At 37.5% G+C, this 19,072-nt stretch overlaps 1 protein-coding gene across 11 annotated transcripts in view; it reads right to left on the bottom strand.

Annotated features, from left to right (window-relative positions):
* BMPR1B (bone morphogenetic protein receptor type 1B) overlaps positions 1 to 19,072 on the bottom strand; it is a 235,302-nt gene that overhangs the window by 196,522 nt on the left and 19,708 nt on the right. For 5 of the 11 annotated variants that reach the window (XM_048942341.1, XM_048942345.1, XM_048942337.1 and 2 more), the window contains exon 1: positions 5,929 to 5,982. The exons of 2 other annotated variants lie outside the window; for them this stretch is intronic. The gene's annotated coding sequence lies outside the window, so the exon portion shown is untranslated. Of the gene's footprint in view, positions 1 to 4,832; positions 5,073 to 5,928; positions 5,985 to 19,072 lie in introns of those variants that run through there. 4 more of the 11 variants (XM_048942340.1, XM_048942343.1, XM_048942339.1 and 1 more) reach the window with 2 other exon arrangements.

Below are 19,072 nucleotides of genomic sequence, written 5' to 3'. Positions count from 1 at the left end.
TTATTCTCCTTTTTTCCATTAAATTTGCATGGCTACCACATGCAGCATACATTCAACAAAACAGTCAACTGCATTAATTTGCCACCAGTAATTTATAAGACACCTAAGTAAAAGCCTATTTCTTGTCATTATTAATAAGTCTCTGATTTTGTTCAACCATAGCCTGTCTTTGGTTTTTTATGTGAAAGCATTGATAGGAGTTTTTCATAATGAAGGTCGTGGGCACCAATTCAAAGCCTGTGTATTGGAAAACAACTACTTCACTACTCATTGCAAATAGTGCAATTGATGAAGTCTGGCAAGCAAATTCTAAAATTTTGGTTAAAAAAATATGCAACATCAAAAGCTCATGAAAGGGACAATATATTTATATACACACATTAAACTCTCAAAATAATAAATAGTAGAATTACAGCTGTTCATGAAACATGAATTCAGTTGTCTGATATGTAACCGGGATAATTGCTTTGCTGAATTTTATAGTGCAGGCCATCTATGCAGCCAAGGAATGGGGAAAGAAGGGAAATAAATACAGCAGAAACACCAACGCTCCTGTGACCAGTTCAGTGTTTTAAGTTAAAATAGTTCTTCTCCTCTAAACCTTTATTTTATGCACTGCTTATCCCATTTTATGAGATATAAAAGTATAAGAAATCACTGCACTCTAATATATACAAAGACAATATAAAAATGCAGAAAGAGCATTTCAATGACAAAGAATTTAACACTGACCACTACAGAGCCAAAATAAATCTAAATTGGAACGACCACAGATAATGAATAAAGAATTTTGCTTTACACAAGCTTTTCTGCTATTCTTTTTTTTTTTTTTTTTTTAAACTTTCAAGTTTCCTAAGGAAAAAAAAAGCCTCAAAGCCACCCTAACTGGGTTTTAAATATTTTTAGAATTCTCCCAAAGCAAAGGTCCTTTGCTTGGTAATTTTTTTCCAGGGTTGCATTAACATCTCACTCGTCAACACAGATGGTCAATAGATCGAAATAGGCATCTGTAAAGAAGGCAAGCATTAAATAGACAACCTAGTGCAAAGGTCAGGATGTTTTATGTTTCAGACACTATTCCTAACCATCCTGATCTTTCCACATCCAAAGCTATGAAGAGATCAGGGAGCATCTTAAAAGGATTTCCTAAGCATCTTCTTCAAGGTAAAATACAAATTAGTCAAGATTAGATATAAGTTTTTTGCTGCTCAAACTACTTTTCTGACTGCTTCTCACTTAGTTTAGTTTATACTGATAACATTTAGAGGATGGAGATGGAATTAAAATATCAAATCTTTACTTCCAGTTCAGAAGACATTCCACACTTCATGAAAGCAGTAGAGAAGTCCAAAGTCTCTCTGACCTTTCTGTCCTACGGTACAAGCGTTACACAAGAACTAACAGTACTCACATACTTTCTTCACTACAAAGGAACTAATATTTTTGTTTATACTTAGCATTTGGGTCATTATATCTTACTATTAATTATGGGGCTGCTCCAAAAGTAATGTCTTCTATTTCATTATGCTGGCCCACATCATCAGAGGCAAGTACTGGCAGTATGTCAGGAGAGGTTGAACCTTCTCACCAATATTGTTACATTTTCTAGCCTTGTGACAGATGACAGCAGAGGGGCAAAACAGCATAGGAGCATGTATGAAGTAAAGGTGTGTCACTGAATTCCTCCACGTGGAAAAAATAGCATTGACACTGCTGCTAGCTGAGCGTTTATGGAGACCAAACAGTGGATGTCAGCACAGCAAGGTGGTGGGTGGTGCATTTCAGCAATAACAACAGCAATGCAAAAGGCAAGCAACATTCCAGATGGCCATACATAGATGTCACAGCACAAAATGAAGAACATGTTGATCAATTCATCTGTGGCTAATAGTAGTGATTATGTCGAAAACCAGTGTTCTGTAGCTGAGAACTTACTCTGTTGTGTTATTTTGCTCTTTGTAGTTGTTACAGTCTTCATCAAAATGAATATGAGGCATTACTTTCAGAGTGACCTATGTATGTTTTCTTTCCAAAGGATACTACTCATCACCGTCATAATCACAGCTCAGTGATGCAAAACACCAGATCCTGTCCCAAATGCATGTCTGTCTTTTCGGTTCCTTCCCCTTCCCTAGTGTCTGGAGAAGGAGTTCAACTTTTTGCATCAGCAATTTCTTTGTTTTGATACTGAAATTGGTCACCTTTTACAAAGATGCAAATGAGCCAGGCTTGAACATTTTGCTTACTGACAAGTCAAGTTCTGCTGTTTTACAGCAGGAATGCCAGAAGCAGCCTAACTTTAAACATCAAGTTTCCCCACAGTAGGCTTGAGGTTTCTTTTCTGCTTCACAGAGCCAAATTACCTTTGCTCAATGCTGACATATTCATAGCCAGGGTTTGTAAAAGATCAGCTGTAGTCAAAGCGGATGGTGTCAATCACTGAAGCATTCTAAACATTTCTCTTCTTAAGCATCACTCAACACCTCTAAAGATAAATGTATTTTAGAAGATAGAGCCATGTGTTAAAAAGCAAAAGGCTTAAATGGAATCAGGGTGGACGCAGACTTCCCTCATAATGTACCTGTACATAATAAGTAAATAATGTTATTTTTATTAAAGAATAAAGCATCTTGTAAATTTGCATAAAATAAAATAGCATACAATTGAATATGTTTGAATGTAAGTTTTGGAAACTTACATTTGATAAGAAATAAACACTAGTCTAAATAAAGCTGTTCAATACTTTTGAGACATTTGTTAAAAACAATCTGAAAAAAGTATGCATGGTCAAATTTTACTTTATTTTTTGCTGAAAGTATGACAGCACACACCTGTTGTTTACAACAGGATCTAATGAAAAGGTGCCAAAACAAACCTACCTGTGAACTCCCTATGCTGCTCAGTAGAAAGAAACTAAGGTCCTGATTCAGCAAACTCTTAGTTTTGATTGAATATGTTACCTGCATTGAAGGTTCACAGGAATATTTCACTCAAAATAAGCTGTCAGTGTACAACAACATTTCAACACTCAAAGCTAAAATGGTACCTAGAAAAAGCTCACCAACACTAATATGCTTTGTTTGCGAATAATCCTGATGCATACTTTAAGACGGGGAACAACATCTCTTGTTATTTTTGTCACTTACAGCCTGTCATAGCTCAATAACTGCCCACTGGAGAACACATTGACCATGAGATTTCTATAGTTGAAATTGGCAGGCAGAATTTAAACTGCCAGTCCATTCATTTACAATAGCCCCTTGGCACTGCTAATGGCAAGGCATTCTCTGTAATTGCTTCAGCTTTCTGCACAAGGTTCCTGTGTACCAGAACAAGTATAAAACATCATGGACTTCTATCCAGTATGCGATGTAAGTATCCTCTGCAAGAACAGCATCTGCAACAGCTAGCACTTAGTCTGATTAGTTGTGCAGTGTGAAGCAAAGAAAATAACCACTCGCAGATTAGCTATGCAACTTTCATTCTAATTACAATTACCATCAAGAGGGGGAGGGAAAAAGGTAAATTCAACACTTAGGTATAGCTGTTAGTGCTTTGGAAATCCAAAGTTACTGAGAAGCATCAAACTGACTTTTGACCTTGCCAAAGTATTGCAGAACTCCTACAAAGCAAGAAAAGCACCTTTTCTTCTCATTGCAGCTTCATCTCTGACCCAGCAGTGCACAACAGCCCTGGTCAGCTGCAGCCAGCAGTCCACCAGTCCACCCTCACCTCCAACCCACACACAGGGCAGTACCCCTGCAGCAACTCCCTGTGTAAACCCAAGAATGTTTTTGGGCTCTAGAGATTAGTTAAGTATTAGTATTTTCAAAATGCATATGATTAAGAAAGGAAAACAGAAACCTGCTGTACCTGCTCGCCTCCACTTATCTTAAATCCCCTGATCACCAGTTGTTTTCCAGATTTCACCTGCAAAACCTACAATTAGAAAACCAGATTTCCTAAGGTAATTTAATGGATCCAATAAAAGCAAGCATCTGGTATCTTCTTAGATTTCATTTTTCAGAAGAGACTTGCTCATCTGTATTTCTTGTAATTTGGTTCTTTGCAGAATATTTAAAACATCAAATAATATATGGTTTGATTTATGAAGCAACTTCCACTTACAGAGTTACCTCATTGTGTACTCAAGCATTATGGAAACGCAAAGCCCATGTGTTTAAACCTACACTCTTTAATAGCATTCTCACAGGCAGCCACTCCAGCAAGCTTTTGCTAGGAAGCAGAAGAGACCAAGGAAGTGATCTCAGACAGCATTTACTGACAGTAGAAAGAAAGGTTAGAAAAAGAAGGCAAATAAGGTGAAGGGGTTTTTGTGTTTGTTTGTTTCAATTAGTATTCCTGAATATGAACACGTCTAACTAAAGCAAGTGAAGGGAAAATTTAATTGTGGCTGTCAGCTCACCTTCAATTTGCCACCTCCAAATAACACAGCACACGATTTGGAGTCATCCCCAGGAAGTTATTACCAATTTGACACTTACGCTGGTGTCATTAGCGTTAATCAGTTCTCACTTGGATGGATAAGGATTTAACACAATAATTACATGAGCAATTACGTTACTAATTATGAGAGTAACTGTGTTAATACATTAATATTACGTATAATTACTTTAAGAGTAATTATCAATATTAATACTATATAATAATTAATATTAGTTCTACTGATCCCTGCAACTCCTGACTTAGCTGATGTTATGCAAATGGTACAACACTTTCTGTGCATTTATCACCTTCATAAGTTATTTTCTTCTAAAGCTTAGTTGTTAAGTAACTGATTTTGAAACATTTGACCCAATGCTCTTACTCACCTGTGTGAATAAATCCTAGCCCCACAGGGAACAGAAGAATTCTGTTTCTTTATTATCAACTTCCTCTGTGATACAGCAAGCCCTTTTAAAAATATTGCCAGGTAGTAAAAGCAGACTTTGCATTTTCTTAAAGCAGGAAGACATGTAGTAGGAGATGAGCCCCTCATTATCCATCTGTTTCCAGTTGTTCATATTTATATTATCAAACATTCCAGATGTCACGCTCTTCATGTTTTCTCCCTGTGGAACGATAAACTGTGTTCCTCTTACAGCTCTGAGACATCTATCCTTACGTTTGGACATTGAAAATAACTTGTAAATGAATAGTGTGTTAAATACTTGTTTTCTATAGAGATTTCCAAGACCAGCATTCACCAATTCCCTCTTGCAAACTACTTAAAGAGAGAAGAAAAAGGATGGAGTGGTGAGGCTGGATGGAAAAAAAGCAGCAGCACAGAGTGAAGTTAGCTGGAAATAAAACTGGAGGCAGTCTTGCCTCCAGTGAGCCATTTATATATATATATATTGAAAAGAGGAGAAGCAAACAACAAAACAAATGCCAGATCTGCAGGTGTGCTAACAAATTAAAACTGGAGCAGGAAAAGAAAAAATCTGTTATATCCTTTCAACCTCTGTTTCACCTCAGCAAACTGTATGACACAACCATTATGCTGGATTCTAAGGAGAATTGCGTGCAATCAGCCTTATCAGCACCACCTGTAAACACACTGCAGGTATCTGCACAGTTTGCTACAGCTCTGCTCTGCCAGTTAGCACCAATCACAGGTGCTCCAAAGCTGCCCTGAGCTACTAAAGATAGAGAAAGTAAAAGAACGCAAACTCTAAGTTAGGAAATTGGCATTACAGACACCACATGCAGTGATAATTTTTTTTTCAGCCATTAAAGAAGTTTTCAACAGGACATGTTACAGGCATCTGGCTACTCAAGAAAGCACTGAAGAGACTAAACACATGTTCTCTACTTAGGTAATTTCTGTCACTAGGAGTTACTCCAATGTTATACAATCAATAGATGTACAGAGGTTAGGCTAAGTAGGATCATTGCAATGAAAAATAATAAATGAAAAATGCTCACCAATGTTGTAGGCATACAATAAACTCCATGAAGAACTATCTCCAGAAAGAGAACTTTCCTTACCGGCAGTCAGCACTTAAAAGGAATCCAGGAGAGGTGGGAACAGACTCCACCCCTTCCGGTAGCACAGGTGAATTGCCTTCACCTGTGCTCCTGTGGCTGACTCATTGTTTGCCTCAGATGGTCAATCAGAGGTTCAGGCTGTGATTGACAGCTCCCATACAAATGCAATGAGGGAATTTGTGAGGTTGCATTGGACGCATCAAAATAGAATTAGACATTGTGTTCTGAAATCTCCAGATGATGTTTATCTTTGCACACATCTCACTCAAATTTTCTGCTTCACATAAAATTGTTGTCCTTCACTAAAATCTGAAAAACAACAATTCAGTTTCTTTATACGAAGATAAACTCAAAGAATTCCTGATTCTAAGAGCCAAAAACTATTTGTGTGTCTATTACTTGGGAGAAAGAATAATGAAAGAATAAATCTATAAGCTGGAAATGAGGTGGCAATGTGTCTTCAGAGCCCAGAAACCCAATCATATCCTGGGCTGCATTCAAAGAAGCATGGCTAGCTGGGTGAGGGAGGTGATCCTGACCCTCTACTCTGTGCTGTTAAGGCCTCACCTGGAGTACTGCATCCAGATGTAAAGTCCTCAGTACAGGAGAGACATGGACCCATTGCGGAGTGTCCAGAGGAAGGCCACAAAAATGATCCAAGAGATGAAATGCCTCCCCCATGAGGAGGACAGGCTGAGAGAGCTGGAGCTGTTCAGCCTGGGGAAAAGAAGACTCCAGGGAGACCTGATAGTGGCCTTTCAGTATCTAAAGAAGGGCTATAGGAAGATGACAGACTCTTTAGCAGGGTCTTTTGTGATAAGGGGAAAGGTTTCAAACTAGAAGAGGGAGATTTAGATTGGATATAAGGAAGAAGTTTTTTATGATAGTGAACATAGTGAACCTCCAGAACAGGTTGCTCAGAGATGTGGTGGATGTGCCATTCCCAGACACAATCAAGGCCAGGCTGGATGGGGCTCTGAGCAACCTGATCTAGCTGTAGATGTCCCTATTCACTGCAGGAGAATTAGAAAAGATAACCTTTAAGTGCCTCTTCCTACTCAAAGGATTCTATCTGCCTCTTGTTGGACTGTATGTTCAGATTATTACAGTGCAGGTTCTAATAGTATTTTAAATAAAAATTCCTGAGGAACACAACTTTATCCATTCTCTTCAAACTACCAGCAATGGTCTCATTCAACAGTATTTCCAAGTAGCTTTCTAGGGGATTATATTCAAATTACGTCCTCATTGCCTGTACCTTATGTACAGGGCATCTGGGCACCAAGACTGAACGGGCATGACAGTGACTCCCCAGGTTCCTCCAGGCAAAGACCAAGACCGATGATGCATCCTACTGAACCTTGACAGGCAACGTACACACAAAAGTCACATAAATGGCTACATATGTAAAGGTGGGATGGTTTTTTTGTTTCTGCTTGTTTTCAGAGAAACAGGAATAAACAGAAATAAGACTGAATAAAAACAAATAATTGCATAGAGAACAAAAATTAAAGACCCCTTCTCCTGCAGATTCTCCTATATTCACAGTTGTTTAGGGAAAATAACCAGAGCCAGAGTTAGTACATTTTTTTTTTTTACCTTTCAGGATTAGGTTCTGCCTCATAATTTCTAAGAAAGCCCCCTATGGTGTGGAAAGTTTACTCCAAAAATAATTTCTGCCAAATTACAGGAAGAATTACTCATACCATTATTACGAACTGTATGAAATAGTTATGTCTTTCAAAATATTAAAAAAATAAAAAGGAAGATTGATTCAACTGATTCAAAGGAAAACAACTTTTGTCCCTCTATTGCAGGTTGTAAATACCCTGCAGAATATTTTAAGAGGTATATTGCCAACCCTAGGAAGTAAAATTGCCTATTTAGCAGAAAAATGAGGCATGTTTCATGATTCCCCACATAGAAGATATTCCTGCCCTTGCAGGGATGCTCACTTGCTATGAACAAAGCAAATTTTTATTTACAAACTCCTTCAAAACAAAGTCAGAGAAGAAATTGAATCATACAAGTCAGGCACTAGCATTTTAAATATACCATGTAGAACTTTCTGCAGAACTGTGTTAGATAATTTTAAATTAAAAAAGACATTTTTAAAAAATTCTACATAATACATAAGCCATTAGGTAGCTACGAAAAAGTTCATGTTACAAGCTCTGCTGACCTTGACTTAATAAAAAAAAAAAAATTATGCTTTGTGTTTGCAGAATGGAACACTAACTACAATCAATAGGTTTTCCTTAGAAAAAGTGCAAACAGAACTGAAAGACATCTACACCCAAGACCAATCATATTCTCCAGTAGAGCAGAATAGTCTCACAGATGTGCAGCACTTGGGTAACAACACATATTTGCAGGGAAATCAGAGGGTTCCTGAGACTGCTGTAGGCAGAAAGTTAACACATCCCACAAAAAGAAACTCAAGAACTCAGGAATAATATCTGAGAAACAACACTTCAGCGGAAATATTCTACCAGACCAGGTCTCAGTTTTGAAATTTACTCTGACTAACAAAAGCTTAAGATAAAGGCTTATGTCCATGGTCATGTTCTATTGCTTCAGTGTCCCTATTTTATTTTTTTTTTTAAATCATGATCAAGTCTCTATTCTTGGAACCAAGATGCTTGTTTTACAAAAGGGTAACTAGCAGCTTTCCTTCAAAATGTTTGGGAACTACAGTGGCTCCAAGTGGGCAGTAAAATAGTAAATTTAAAACGTGCCTATTGTAAACAAATTCTGGCAATGCAAAACAGGCTTGGGGATCACAGAGTTTGGACCACGTTTCCTATCCAGCTGCAAAAGTAAATTGGGAGATTGGCATTATCAATTCAGAAAATTAGGAGGAACACTCCTGCATGGGGGTTGCACTCCAACCACAGCAACAAGCAGACACAAGTAAAGCTTGTCACTTTGTCACTATAAGAATAAATGCCACATTGGCACATCATTTCATAAACATACATATCAAGAAAGCAAGAGCAGTACATCCCTGCATATCCCTAACTGGTTTCACCCATTAGTCTACTTTCTTCAGACAGTTCCCCAGCAGCCGCCTTCTCTGCTAGAAGAAAGAAAAAACAGCCTGTTGCAATTCAACCTGTGGTTTTGGCAGGTCCTGCGCTTTTGTTCTGTGGACAAAACCCACATGCCTGGCTGGACAGATAGTCAAGCTAGGTTTCTTGAAGGTAGAGAATTGCTCTGCAAAAACCCTGGCCCAGAGTGGCTTGTCTTGATCCATTTTCCTCATTATATGTTTTTCCCATGCTTTCTTATTGAACAACACCCCTGATTTGGCATAGAGTATGCTACATATAGTATAAATACATTTGAAGTATATGTATCGTGAATAGCTGCTTTAGACTTTCATTAGATTGCATAAGAGGTTCCAGCACGGTTTTGCCCCTGTTCCAGTACTTTCTGGTTTGCTGCAGCAATACCAGGTCAGACAACAAGCTGTACAACTACATGAGGTAATGATCTGGCTCTTGCTGGTAAGTTTTTTCCCTATCAGGGACTAGAGCTGTCTCAACCAATGCCTGCTTGGTTTGTTTGGATTGATCAAGAAACAGCTGCTAACCTAAAAGACCCCGTAGCAGTCAATTTAGACCCTTGTAACTCCATTCCACACTTGCTAAACCTTTTCACCGAACCTTATTAGAAACAGAGCTCCCACAGCACGGGAGGGAATTAGAGGGTTTCTGCACTGCATTCACACCATCACAAGCTCTACTGGAGCAGCTATGTGCTGGAGTGCTTTCCTCGGCCCCTATATTAAAGCAACTCACTTTACAGGTCAGTGCTCTGGCAAGCTTGCTCCTTGGCGAGACTAGCAGCTTCCACAGTGGCAGAGTGAGGTAGCCACAGCTGTACCAGCTGTGCATTTAATGCTGAGCACAGGTTCCCAACAGCTTAAGTAATAAGAGTTCAGCATAGCAGTCAAGATTACACATTAAGCATCCATGAGCAAAACAGAAGCAATTAAAGAACAACCAGGGAGTGCTCAAATGTGTAACCAGATACTCTCGCAGCCAATACATATCAATACAACATATAAAAACATGGTCAAGCACCACAGCTCTCTCCCTCAGAGCGCCGTAGTTGGGTGGTCTTGCAATGAAAAGTATGTGTTAAATCACATCTTGTCCACCCAGAAAGACAGCCAGCCATAAACTAGCTCCCAGCGCTTTAAAACAGAAAGGGCTCCAATCAATGCTGCCAGTAACTTGAGTAACCCCAGAGAGGACATTTCTGGCCAAGGCAATGGTTGACCGTGGCTTTTCATGGGAACACAGCACTGAAAGAGACCTCCTCAATGGCAGGTCTAATGCACTATTTCCTCCTTTCACACCAAAAGGGAAAAGAAGGCATTCTCCATATGTAAGTGTGGAACATTCTAAGCCTTCACATCTATACCCTGACAGCTGGTACACTAATAGCATTGCACATTTTCTGCTGTTCCCAATCCTGTTATGTAATAGGAAGCACTACTAGCAACTGAACTTCTGCAGTAAGGACTTCAAATCATCAAGTCATCAAAAGAAAATTGCAGTAATTCACAGGCCCTAATGGAAAGATGAGAAAGCTGCAAAAGAACTCGGGCAACGACTGGAAGACTGCAAGAGGCTGGAAAGACTATAAAGGAGATGACAGCAAAACACAGAAGCACTAAGACCTAAGTTTAGGACAAAAGGAAATGGGAAGGACAGCAACACTCCCAATGAGCTGGAACAGAGACGCATGAAAAGAAAAACGCCCCACACAAGATTTCAAGGTGTCCATTTTCATTCTGATGTACTAAAGAAATGTCAAAAGCCAACAGTATGAACACAAGCCAAAATTCAAATCAAAATCCAAAGAGGAAAATGTCCACTCTCCTGCCAAGTGACTCTTCAGCCCATGATTTTAAATTTCTGGGAAACGTATGGTACATTTATTGTCAATTGGCTTGTGCTTTTAATGGCTTCTTGGATAACAGCAACAGGCCACTGAGTTCTAAAGGCAGTTTTAAGGAATGTTTACCAGGCAATATCCAAGATTTCTGGAGAATGTGAATTACCAAATAGGTGTTTTTAATTTAGGAACTTATAAAGTGAAAATTGTACTTTATTCTTTGAGATTAATTACTGTCATTACTGCTAATGGACATGAAAATAAACACAACCAGCATAACTACTCAATTCAACAGAATTTAATAAACTCATTTTAGGACTAGATAATTCATATCCCAGAGTTCTGGAAACCCTGGCACAAAAAGCAGGAAGTGGTGAAGAAAATATTTTAATAGCTCTCCAATACTGAGGATGGTGCTATCTGATCAAAAATAGCAAACATAATACCTATACTTAAGAAAGAAAAAATGTAATCTGGAAAGAGTCCACTAAGTCAGATCTAAGCAAAATGCATGGCTCCAGGACAATTATTCAGAGGAGAGAAAAAAGAAAAAAGAAAAAAAAAAAAGTACTGAAGAGATGCAAGTAAAAAATACAGATGAATAAACTTGTACCTGCATTTCCAAAAAAACAAACAAACAAACAAAACATTTAAATTTTACTTCTTTTTCTATTTTCAATACGAGCATCTCTAGTAGAAATCATTTATTTGGCCTTCAATAAAGCATATGATCGTGTGACTAATTCTTATTGAGCCTAGAAACAAAGGGGAAACCTGAAGTATACATCAGCAGTATAAAGGAATGGACTTAATTGACTATGGAGTTTTAAAAAGAATAAGCATGCAACATGTTGAGATTATTACTGGGCTTCTACAAATATTTGTTCAGAAAACCATTTCATTTGGTAACTTAATCAATGATCTTAGCAAGAAAAATACCCAGAAGTATCTTATCATAACCACCTTATAACACAAAGCTTAGAGATAAGATCAACAAGTAGAAGTGCCACACAGAATATAATAGAGTTTAATAATATAATAGAGTTTAATGAGTTACTTTGAGATGCCTGAGCATGGAAGTCCAATAGCAAAAAATACTGTTTCTGGAAATATCAGAAAATAAGGTTACTTATCAACTAGGAAAATTTCTGGGGGTAAAATATCTTGTTGGCAATATTTGTTGATAACACATTGATTGTAACCTTCCAATATAATCTATACGTGTCAAAGGCAAATATAATCTAAGCACTTATCAGGAGTGGTATATCCAGCAGACAGAGGAAAATGTTAGTGCTAAAGTACTTCAGGAGAGAACACAAATCTGGCCATTCATGCCCCGGAAAGCTGAATACAAACTAACGACAGAGGAGGTCTTAAGAGTGTTAAAGGAGTAGAGAGCATCTCTCAGAAAAAGACACAAAGAAAGAAATAAGTTACTAAGCAAAAATAGCCCAGCAAGACAAACTGAGAGAATGACTTCCTCTTGCAAGCACAAAAACATTAAAACAAAGAAACAAGTAAATAAACAGAAAAGATACCAAAAACACATACAAACTTGTGAATTTCCACAACTGGTTGCTCACATTTTTTACTTAATTATGATATAATAAACATGGAGATTTTTATATTTAAAGTATTAAACTATTTAATATCAATTCTATCTGATCACATGTAAATCTGCTTGCATTTCCCTTACAAGGAAGGTAGGTCTCATTGGAATGAGCAGAATGAGTGTCAAAACCTAAATCCTGTACACCCAAATATTAAGATGTTCAAAGGAATTCAGACATCTATTTTTAAAACCTTTTTATGGGAATCAGACTCAGTTCTGTCAGTTCTTGTTGGATAACCTCGTAGAACTAAACAAACCATGCAAAAAGAGGCTGAAATTTGTCTGCCTGTAGTGCAGGCAGATGACTTTTCTATCAGACAGGAAGATGTGACTGGACTACTTGGCTTCAAGAAAACCTTTTTAAAACAAAACAAAACAAAACACGGAATCTAAGGTGTGGATTGTTCACACTGTATCCTTTCAGTGATATTTGGGCATTTCTGAAAAAGACATGCTAACTTTCACAAATGCTGGACAACCTCTCTGTAGTTAGGTTTAGCTTGTGCCAGTACAAGAATGAGCCTGGTACTGTTGTGATCATCTAGCTTGCCTCACTTGGTCCCACCAGTGGTGTGGAACAGGGGTCTGCCCATCAGGCAGGGCAAGGTTACATTTATGCTCTGCGGGGAGGCTATATGACATCTGTCTGAACTATGAGAATAAGGCCAAAGCCTTAAATAAGCAGTTAGTGAAAAGCCACCTTACTAGCTTAGCAGATTCTCTACTCTGGCACATCTCATAATCTTTTTTAGTCAAGAAGTTCTGTCTGTTCTTTCACTGTTGTTTGTTTTTTGAATCTATTCTAACACTCCTTTCTCTTCAAACCATAGCAGACTGCTAATCCAATGTGTACCTGTTTTTTTCTCCTTAATATCCCTATTTACAGACCTAAAAAATAATGGTATATCTTTAAGTGCAGCCTTGAGATGGACGTAGGGATACTTTCGGTAATACTAAAGCTAGGACACATAGAACAGTCATACACACAAATTTGCAAGATGGAAACAATTTTTTGTTTGTATCATAAATTTTTCTTTGGACAGAAAACTTCTGGGGCTTCTATCTGAACTAAACAACCAAAATGAAAGCAGACTTGGCAGAGCAATGAACTGCTCTTCATAACAAGTGGAAAGTAAGAAAATACTTAGAATTCTTTTACTTCCTTCCAGCTCTTGTTCTAAACCACCTTATTAAGTACTTTTGCAGTTGTCCCAAAAGGAAAAGTAATTTAAACAATAGATTTCAAGTCTCTTTCAATATATAGTTCTCATAAATGTTGGTTCTTTGATCTGTTTTATTGGACTTTTTATTCCAACTCTCAAAGGTCTACTATTAAAAAAACCTACTCAGATAAAATATAAATGCTCAAACTGAGAGGAAATGTTTCCATATTTGAATTTTCCAATAGCTTTATGTCCACTGAGTAAACACCTAGAGAAATAAATCAAACACTGAGAATCATCTACTTTTAGGAAAGAACGCGTGGTCAGTGGATGAACTAGAGAAAAGCAAAAAAATAAAATAAAATACAGACTATGAATATCAAAACAAATGACAAGGGGGGAGAGGGGGAAGAATCTAAGCTTTAGTTTTCAAAAGAAAGCATTCAAAAAAAAAAACTTGAGACTGTGAAAAGAGAATAAAAGGAGCAGAGAACTTATAACTTTTAACAAGTTAGCAAGGATTTGTCCTGTTAAAGATGCATGGAACAGGGAAGTTGCATATATTTAATAGACTTTAATTGAAAATTCCTTGAGCATTTTATCTGAGACACTACAGTGTACATGTCTGTGGCTCTATAGAGGTGTTATTGGACAGTTATGGCACCAGTATGTTGGTGCCTCATGCATAATATTTACATGAACAGAGCCAGACTGGGTTCTTAGGCTGTGGCAAGCAGCTAAATTCTGTAAACCAAAGGGAAAATACAGTTCCAGGAATGGAAAATTGAAGTCTATTTCTCAACCAAGACTGAAGCAGATGTGGTGGAATGTACTCTTTCCTGAACGTGTAACATGAAGGTAATCAATGTGAAAAGACCAAAGTGTTCTTTCTTCCCTTCTGCTTTGGAAGAAAGAGGCCTTCAAATGGTTCTTGTTAACTTTCACAGCCTGTGTTTCCTCTTTTCATGAAGGCTCAGGAAAGAGGGAAGTATGTGGTAGTAACTGGCTTGTAAATTTATATACTGCCTGAGAAGAATTCCATCCATTTCTGTGCCTTGGGTTTTTTCAGAGGTACTGAACATGTCGGCGTGAACAGCCTTATTTGGTGCATGTCCCTGTTTTTCCTCTTCAACACAGATTTTCCTCTCCTTTGTTTAAAGACCTCTGAAGACCTCCACCACTCCACTATTAATAGAAGTAATATCCAGCACAAGGATTCAATCACACTAGGGATGCAAACATTCTCTCAAAAATCAAGCTCTGCCCTCAAGACATCATCACTTGCTACTATTTTCCACTGTCCAAAGCATTAAAGTAACTATTCATATCATTTTATCATTTAACTGAGAGATTATTCATATGCTCTCAAAGCTACTATGAGCTTGAATAGCTGTGGTATCAGAACCTAATATAAAAATGACAACAAAAAAATTAAAAATAGAAACAAACAATCAACCATTTGTTCTGATTTTACTTAGGGTGAATGTGGGAGCACCCAAAGGAACGGAACAGTTCTGTCACCTCTCCAGTTATGCAGAAAGCAATGAAAACAGCAGCATCTTCAGCTACGTGAGCAGATGGACAATAGAATATCTTTGTATGACCTGTTGCTGGCTCTTGGAATTTGAAGCACATATAAATCAAAGCTGCAGAGACTTTGAGGTATATTTTCTAACTTGTATATCTGTTTCAGGAAAAATTCATGCAAAATATCATCTTCCCTAGAGCAATGTTACAGGTCTACCAAAACAAGTTGCTTACAATCTTCTAATTCCACAAAACTTTTTGTGGTGCAACACTGCGCAGAAGAGTATATTACACTCTTCCTAAGGAGAGCACTCCCCCCCTTCCTCTCTTGATCACATGATATACATTGTCATATAACCTCAGAAAATGTCATCAAACATTAAGCAACTCAAGGGAAACTGAAATGTAATTAAAAGTGTTACAGATGGATTTCCTCTTTCTTGCTGTGGTAAAATTAAAAGCTTTGTACCAGTAAATCTTTTAACCCTTAGATTTAGGAGTGTGATCAAAAACAGAAGCAGCATCAAAAAAAATGGTAGGCAAAACCTGGTGTTACTAGTATAAGAAAATGCTGTAAAAACACCACAAAAACAAACAAACAAAACCCTATTATAGCACTTCCCCCTATATAGCACCTTTCTAATCTACTGAAAACAAAAATTACACTCAATACAAAATAAAATGCTTATTACTTATTTTAATCAGCCACATTACTCTGTGGGACTCCTACAAATTAAGATATCAGTGATTTAAGAAGGCTCAAAGAAGAAGGAAAAGAAGAAGGAAGAAGCTGTTTCCTCTAAAACAAAACAATTAATATAAACAGAGGGCAAATGCACTAGTACTGAAGTAATGCTCACTTTTAAAAAATTACTTGTTGTTTCTGTAGAGTCTGTACAGTTAAATTTGGCAGACTGGTTCTGTCCTTGAAGCATTGCAGTCTGACCAACTCTGGAGTTATTAGCAGATGTTTAGTTAGAAGAAAGTGCAACAGAAAGGGAGAAAACAACACTGCAGGATGTGCAGACCACCTTTAACCTGAATGAGGACTTCTGCCTACATTACAGTAAGCAGGAAGAACAGGTATTTTAAAAGACTACAAATAGTCACTAGTAAGGTGCAATTAGCTTCATCAGCCATAATCATCCATTAATTTAATGAATAAATCAGTAACAGTATGATCAAAGATTATCCATGAGTTTGCATTTAGCCTTTTGCTCATATAAATCTTTCCTAAAGAATTCCTCTGCCATTCACACTGCCCTACACAGTCATGTTTAAATAAATGGTGCTAGACATAAACCATTATTTAAACAAAGGAAGTCAAATGCAAAAGTTTTTGAATAACTGAGTGTTTTATGTTCAGAGAGTTCACCTTAAATATTTAATAACCTGGCCACAAGACAAAAAGCTTATTGTTAGTTTTGCAAATACAAATCAGATTATAGCTATATGCTAGGCACCAGTGAGGAAGGAGATGAGTGAAGCAATGAATAGCTTGTGTATCTTCAGCAAGTCTGAAAGAAAGCAAAGCATTGCATTATATGGGTCTGGTGAGTCTTGGAAAAGCGAAGAACAAAGCAAGAGAAAAACATGGCTCAAGTATGAGCACTACAAATCAGATTCTAACAATTTTAGCACATCACTTAACATTTTATCATTGAAAAATTACAATAAAAACTTGCAGGAGAACATGACAAGACAATCGTGCAATCATGCAATACATGACAAGACTATCAGGACATGAGGTCAATTTTTTTTTTTTTATGGAAGAATTAAAGCTGACAAAAAATTCTCCTGATAACAGTGATTTATGAACAGATGTTTTACAGAAATAAGGTAGAATGTTTTAACAAGCTTTGTTTTGTAATTTTAATTTAATGAAGAATTACATTGTCCTATAGTAAGGCCCACATCACTTTATTTTCATTGCTGAGTTTCACAAATACTTTTAGTTAGGAATGGGTGCAGGGCTAAAATTATGTTGCTGTCAGCCTTAGTAACTTTTCTACTAGCTTTGGCATAATACTAGAATTTGGCTTCATAAAAATCAATACTTGAACAAGCCTTATATAAAAAGTGCTTTGTTTAAACTATATACACTCAAATAATGGAGTGCAACATTTCATGTACCTAAAGGAATACAAAAATGTATGTTTTAGCTAACAGAGTAAAATAAACCATCTTATATTGTTCTGACTAAAAAAGTTAGCATAAAAGCTTATTAGCTTCTTTTTGAAATTCAAAGGAGCATATTTTCAGCAACACTAACCATGCAAATTCTTCTTGAGTGTGCAGGTATCAAAATCCACAAACAAAAAGATACAACCAACGATATATACATTAATATCCACTTGATCAGTTTGCACACTTCTGACATGCATTTACCAGTTACATTTGAGAGCGTTTATTAATATCTCCCACTGTTGCCTTTTTTTTAGGGCAAAAAAACTTGATGGAATTCAGTTGAGGGACAAATCAATGTACGATACATCAGAACACAACTAAGTGCCTCACTCTACAACTGCAGCTCTCAGTAATTGTTTGTAAGCCCTTAAATTCTCACTTAAATCGAAGTTAAGAACTACCACAAACTGAAACTTTAGCTAGGCACTAAATAAAATGTATTATGCTCAGTGTTTTACGATACTATCATCCTTAAGAACGTAAAAGGAAAACTGAGGTATAACTGGTACCATTAATACAAGTTTGCCAAGAATCCAATTCAGACATAGCTATCCAGAAAATTTAAATATGTGCCTGTCTCTGCATATTTCACTAAAAGGAGGCTGTACCTGCAATGTTTTTTAGACTTCTTTCCAAGGTAAGGGTTGGAACACTACACATGTTATGTAGCATTCAGCATTTGGCTTGTTTTGAGAGCTAGCAGGAGAAAACAGGAACAACCTGATGATGGGTTATTCACAGGTATTGGTTCAACATTGTCTGCCTCACCTTTTTTTGGCTTGAAAGGAGTTTGACTAAAATTAATCACTTGTCAATCCAAGTCTGACCCATCATCATCAGCTCTGGAGGAAGAGTTAGCCATTTCAGAGTCACTTTTCTTAAGAAGAAGCAAGTGGCCACTGAGTTTCACAGGTGGGCATCTGAAGCATGGCATACAGGGTAGGAACAAGTCTATTGACACAGAAATGGAAAATATTTCCTCTACTCACAGTCACAGGAGAAGAAAAAGTAAAATCAAAGCAAGGATTCAGACTCTCCCTCAATAACTATAAAAGCAGTAGTAGTACAAAAACTCTTTTATGTTGGAAAAAAGAAAAACTTTTTTTTTTTTTGCTACTTCTAAGTGTACCTTTGAAAAACTTAAGCTTTGATATAGGGTCTGACTTCTGGTAAACAAACTCTGTATTGGTCTGAACTGGAAATGGAGAATGACCTTGCTTGGTCCCAGGAGCCCTGCACTCTGACCAAGCTGCTCTCGTGCATTCATGACACCTAGGGAAGGCCTTCGAAAGTCACAGGGAGCTGTCGACCCTACCTGTCTAGAAACTCTTCTGCAGCCAAGAGCCATTGTGCCATGCTGAACAAAAAGACACGCACTGTATCTTCTTTTGTTCAGTATGCTTTCAAAGCTCCATGATGCAGAACCAAACAATGCCATCACCACTCTGCAGCATCTTCCTCTGAGCTGTTCCTCAGAGGGCTATTCCTATCTCTCATTCATGGCTCTTTTATGCCATAGCCATACAATCAGGCCTGCAAGATAAATAGGAACTCCTTCTAGAGGCAGGACTTGGCCTCTCTCCACAACAGCTGTCTGAAGCATCAGGAGGATAAGCAGGGTTCTCCAGTCAGCATAAACAGCTGCAGAAGTCCACTGCACATTGAGACAGGTCAGGAGAATGTG

This window comes from Lagopus muta, chromosome 4 (genome assembly GCF_023343835.1).
Source record: "Lagopus muta isolate bLagMut1 chromosome 4, bLagMut1 primary, whole genome shotgun sequence".
Classification (NCBI taxonomy): Eukaryota; Metazoa; Chordata; class Aves; order Galliformes; family Phasianidae; genus Lagopus; species Lagopus muta.
Note: the sequence above shows the minus strand (reverse complement) of the source record. Positions and strands in the feature narration are given on the sequence as shown.